Source organism: Grampus griseus (genome assembly GCF_964374135.1).
Source record: "Grampus griseus genome assembly, chromosome: 9".
Classification (NCBI taxonomy): domain Eukaryota; kingdom Metazoa; phylum Chordata; class Mammalia; order Artiodactyla; family Delphinidae; genus Grampus; species Grampus griseus.
The window spans coordinates 2,950,673-2,956,496 of NC_139003.1; the positions used below are offsets into that span (position 1 = coordinate 2,950,673).

Below are 5,824 nucleotides of genomic sequence, written 5' to 3' on the forward strand. Positions count from 1 at the left end.
TCCCGGCGCCCATCCCCCGGCTGCTTGCAGGGGCACCTGGGCCTTATTGCCTTAGCTGAGACAGGCCTTCATACAAGAATGAACACTACATGGGCAAAGCCTTTTTCCTGTTTCCAGTTATCTTTCAGTTTATACGGTCGTTTCCTGGGACCTCAGACCCTGAGAGAGGGCATGCTTCTGAGGTGGCCTCTTACCCAGCCATTGTGCTGTTGGGGTTCTTTTAATTAACATTGGTTGAGCCTTTTATGTCAGGCGCTGTGCTAGGCACTGAGCATGAAGATGAATGAAACACTGCTATGCCTCCAGGTGGGGACCCAGGCGAATAAAGAGCAATGACAACATTAGGGCACAGCTCTGTACAAGGTAACTGTGCGTGTGTGAGCCTGTGCACGTGTTTAACAGCATGTGCACGTGTGTGAACGTGTGAGCGTGCGCGTGGGCAGGCGTGTGGGAGGCCAGAAACCCACCTGGAGGGGATTATGCCTGGGCTGAGCTCTCAAGGAGGACTAAGACTTACAAACACAGGAATGGGTATTGCAGGAACAAGCAGGAGGGCTGTGAAGAGAACGGAGACGGCGCTTTGGGAGGAGCCACCAGGAGCTCTGTACATCTGGAGCTTCACCCTGGAAACCGAGGGCAGTCCACTTACCCCGGGAAACTGTAACTTGCTTAAAAGTTACTGAGCTGTAACCTGCTTCCACCCATCAAGCTCGCTTTAATTGTTTTTACGAAAACGTGCATGTCCTCCAAGCCTTAAGCAGCCTAAACAGGAAGATGTTTCTCCCGGTAGTCTTCCAGGACCCTGGACTCAGCCGAGTCCTGGTTAAGCCTCTTTGAGACCCCGCCCCTGACCCGCCCCCTGACGTCAGTGCCGGAACTTCCCCTGGGACGGCGTGGCGCCGCCATTTCTAACCGCGGCCTGCGAGGCGTCCCCAGGAGCACCTGGGCCTGCGCGGAGGGCGACGATTCTGTCAGCTTCCTCTTGTTTCCAGTCACCCTTCGGCACCTCCCCAGCCTCCTGCCGCCCTGCTTCCCTCCCGTAGACACCCCGGCCCCTCGCCTTCCCCGGGCATGTTTGAGGTCTGTTCTCCGGGCTCCCTTTCTCCGGCAAACCTCGGCCTCAGCGCGGGGCTCACTGCGCGTGGGGCGGACAGGCCGTCACGTCAAAGGGCCGCACGCGGCGTGGGGACGGCCCGCCGCGCGTGAACGGAGCCGCGAGTCCAGAGGGTCGGGGCGGGAGGCTGTGCGGTGAGTCAGCGCCGGGGTCGGGAGAGGAGGCGCGGGGGCGGGGCGTGTGATGGGGGCGGGGCGTGTGATGGGGGCGGGGCGTGTGGTGGGGAGGCTCACGTGCTCGTGTGCGGTGGGCGGCGAGGCCGGGGTGTCGCAGGCCGTGGGCAGGTCCGAGCCCTGCGGGGCCCCGGGCTGCACGCGGACGCGGTGTCTCCGCCAAGAGGGTGCCTACCACCCCCTGCACGTCGTGTGGTGTGAGGAGGAAAAGGCGCAGGGGGAGGGTTGAGTGCGGGGAAGGAGGAGGACGGAGAGTGGGAAGGAGAGGGCCAGGGGAGGAGGGGAATCGGGAGTGACAGCTGCCAGTGCTGCCCCTCCGGGAGCCCGGGAGGGATTCGAGGCCTTCCCTCCACCTCTCCCCACGATCAGCGGTTCCTCCACCTACTCAGCCTTCTCTAGGGCTCAGCCGGGTCTCTGTCCTCTGCAGCTTCCCCGCACTTGCTCGAGGTCGGCCGGATCCCTCCCTCTGCCAGCTTCCTACCGCCCATCTGATGCGGAGCTGCTAAAGAGAAACGCCGGTAGGCAGGGCTGGGGCTTTGTTTGCTTTTGCTTTTGCTTTCCTCTTAGCGCGTATTTTGTCTTCCATTGGAACGAGCATCAGGTGTTCCTTTGGGGTGATGTCTCGTTCTCTCCTTGGGTGCGAACAGGCAGAGCAACTGTCAAAATCCTTTTCGCCAGCGGCCAGGGGTGGGCCTGTGGCCCAAGGAGGCCAGCAGGATGCTTATCCTGCGGTTTACGGCTCGAGCCCAGTGAAAACAGAGTAACCAAAACACAGTTGGAGCTGATGTGTGCCTGGTGGCATCAGGGCCCGGGACCAGCTTCGGTCCACCCCCAGAGCTCCGGGGCTTTCCCCCTCCTCACCTGGTTCTCCAGAGTTGCCTTTGGCTCTGCAGCCATTCCAGGTCCCGTACAGAAGGGTCTTCCTGCCTGATGTGCCCGGTCCCACTGTTTTATTTTTTTATTTTTCTGGCTGTGCCGTGTGGCTTGCGGGATCTTAGTCCTCTGACCAGTGATTGAATCCGGGCCACAGCAGTGAAAGCGCAGAGTCCTAACCACTGGACCGCCAGGGAACTCCCATGGTCCCACTGTTCTTTGCCTAAAGCACCAACAGGACACGGGGCTGAGTCCTGACCAGCTCTGGAATGCCTTCCCACCCCTTCCATCTTTCTTTCTCTTTGCCCCTTTCACCTTCTCTCTTGCATCTCTAACTGTCAACTTGTTCTGAAATGCAGAGAATTCTCTGACAGTGGCCCCAAGAGTTTGTTCCGGTCATGTGGGACCCCCCCCCCCCCCCGCGTTGGGGGCTTTTCTCACTCCCCCAGCAGAAAGCACTCCACTAGACCAGACACTGGGCCCTGCTCCAGGCCTGGGCATTGCAACCTCCATGGGTCCAGAGCCCAGGCTTTGGGGGTCCCTCAAGCCTGTAAGCCAGGCACCCCCTGCGCCCACTGCCTGGCATCTTGATGTGCTTTTCCCTGACAGGGCCACACTCTCATGGTTGCCCTACACAAAGGTCACCAGCAGAGCAGTGCCCCTCCACGGCCACTGGCACCTAACCTGGGACCCAGCAGAGCCGCACCCAGCACACCTTTCTTGGGGAGCACAGGGAAGGTGGGAACTGTTGCTGATAGTGTTTGGTTTTCACTCTCCCAGTAAAGATTAATTTCTTACACTATCCTGTAGGACATACTGGAGTTCACTCTGAAGTCCGAGGCTTCACAGCCCTCGTTTTCAGTGCTGTCCTAGCATAATTCTTACTTTCCTTTGTCTTAAAAGCATACTGGTTTGGACAATAAATTATAGTCACTCCACCCAGAAGATGCACAACACAGATGAGACAGTGCCACCAGTAGGACAGTCAGTCCCTGCTGGAATTTCCTCATGGTTCCCAGTACAGACGTGCCATGCTAAAGCTCATCTATGTGCATGAGTCCGGTGCTGACTTAACAGTTACCTCTTTAAACATTTAGCAGTAATGGCAGTTCACTTGAGAAGACATGTGAGAATGTCAGTTCTAAAAAAAGGTGCTGCCTGCCACCTGGGCGTGTGCGTTCCCAGAAGTGAAATCATCTGCAGCATTTAAGTAGTGGCAGAGGGCAGTGATTAGGCACTCATGAGCTTGTATGAGGAGGGAGGCAGCTCTCTCACTTCTCCCCACACCTGCGAGCAGCGCAGGACAAGGGCCGGGAAGGGGCGGCTGGTGTAAATGCTTTAAAGAGAACCAGGGAAACGCTGAAGACCGTCCTCCACCGAGGGCAAAGGAAACAATCACAGAGTGAAGATGCAGCCCCCACTGAATGGGAGAAAATGTTTGCAGATCATATATCTGTTAGGGGTTCATTTCCAAACTGTGTAAGGAAGTCCTGCGACTCAACGGCTAAAAAACTAATAACCTGATTTTAAAAAGGGGAAAGGACTTGAGTAGACATTTCTGTAAAGAAGACATGAAAAAGGCCAACTGGTATATGAAGAAGTGCTGAAGGTCACTAGGCATCAGAGAAATGCAAATCAAACCCACAATGAGCTAGCACCTCACAGCTGTCTGGATGCCTGTTATCAAAAATAGCAAAAGACAACAAGTGTTGGCAAGGATGTGAAGAAATGGAAACCCTTAGACACTGTTGGTGGGAATGGAAAATGGTGCCACTGCTATGGAAAACAGTATGGAGATTCCTCAAGAAGTTAAAAACGAGGTCAGGCAGAGCTGCTGCGTGCTGGAAGAGCACAGTCCGGCGGCCAGCTCACACTCGCACCAACCGCCCGGCCCCAGGGCACCTCGCCATCATCCTCCTGATGCGGACCTGCGTGGCCCAGGCCTTGCGCCGTGGGGCCGGCCATGGCCTCCCGGGGCCCTACTGTGTCCGTGCGTCCTCACGAGAGCCCCAGCCCGCCTCGCGCCCCTCTCGCCCTTGCCCTTGCATGCGCAGCAAGGCGCCCTCGGCCCCGGGTCCTTGCGTTCGGGCTGCTGCTTGCCGCAGTGGCCACGGCCCAGGAAAGGTGTGCGTGTGTGAAAACTACAAACTGACCACGGGGTCGGTGCCAGTGTACATCCGTTGCTGCACAACATTCTGTCATTTGCACAAAACTGGCCACCAAATGTTTGGTGATGGCAGAAATGACTCTCAAAGCCTGGAAGAGGAGGGAAACCAGAGGACGCTATCCAGGATAACGATGGGCTCTGTGATCCCGAGCGTGACAAGGGGCTCTTTAAAGCCAAGCAGTGCAATGGCACGTCCATGTGCTGGTGTGTGGACACTGCTGGGGTGAGAAGAACTGATAAGGACAGTGAGATATCCTGCTCCGAGCCAGTGAGGACCTACTGGATCGTTGGTGAACTAAAACACAAACAAGAGAAAAACCTTATGAGGATCAAAGTTTGTACACTGCACTCAAGGAGGTAATCATAAGTTGTTATCAACTGGATCCAAAATATATCATAGATGTTCTGTATGAGAATGATGTTCTCACTGTTGATCTGGTACAAAATTCTCAGAAAATTCAGAATGATGTGGACATAGATGATGTGGCTTATTATTTTGAAAAAGATGTTAAGGGTGAATCCTTGTTCCAGTCCAAAAGGATGGGCCTGAAAGTAAATGGAGAACTACTCGATCTGGATCCTGGTTGAACTTCAATTTGCTATGTTGATGAAAAACCACCTGAATTGTCAGTGCAGGGTCTACAAGCTGGAATTATCTCTGTCGTTGTGGTTGTGGCGATAGCAGTTACTGCTGGAATCATGCTGGTTGTTTCCAGAAAGAAAAGAACGGCAAAGTATGAGAAAGCTGAGATAAAGGACATGGGTGAGGTGCATTGGGAACTTAAGTGTATAGCACTTTAATTTGAAGAGTAGCTACAAAAAGGGAAATTAGCAAGCAGACTCAGATTACAAACATATGAGCATGGGGCAAAGAGAAGATCTTTGAAGACCACTACTGTGCTAGTTAAACATCATATATTTGTAATAGTTAAACGTGTACTCAAAATATAAGCTGTTTGAAATTGACTTTACCAATCTTAAAATTTGACCACAAGTGTCATATATATGCAGATCTGATATAAAACCCAAACCTAAAATTTGGATTGCATAGTTTGAATTATTTACCCCTAACGTTGAAGGGTATGCATTAAATATGCTTCCACAGTAGTCCGAATGCCTGCTGTCTCGCCCATTTGTGATTAAGTAGCTGCCTTTCTCTTTACTTTGAGTTTTATACTTAAAAACTTTTTTTATGAACTATGAAATAGAACATTTAAAAAATGAGTTTCCTAAAAAAAAGAAAAATGAAACTGCCCATGATCTAGCAATTCCACTTCTGGATATTTATCCAAAAGAATCAAAACCAGGATATCAGAGAGATATTTGTACATTCATCTTCATGGAGGCACTATTCCCAGTAGCCAAAAGGTGGAAGAACCCCAATGTCACAGCGAGTTTTCCCCGTCAGAACCAGTCAATGAATTAATACTCTGCTAACCCAGGGCTCTTCTCCATAGATTATACTGACTTTCTAGGTAGGAGTTGCTTGATAACAAA

At 52.9% G+C, this 5,824-nt stretch overlaps 1 pseudogene across 1 annotated transcript; it reads left to right on the plus strand.

Annotated features, from left to right (window-relative positions):
* Positions 1-4,123: 4,123 nt before the first annotated feature.
* LOC309827760 (epithelial cell adhesion molecule-like) lies at positions 4,124-5,128 on the plus strand (annotated as a pseudogene). Its single transcript has one exon. The product of its transcript is annotated as an epithelial cell adhesion molecule-like (transcript).
* The last annotated feature ends 696 nt before the right edge of the window (positions 5,129-5,824 follow it).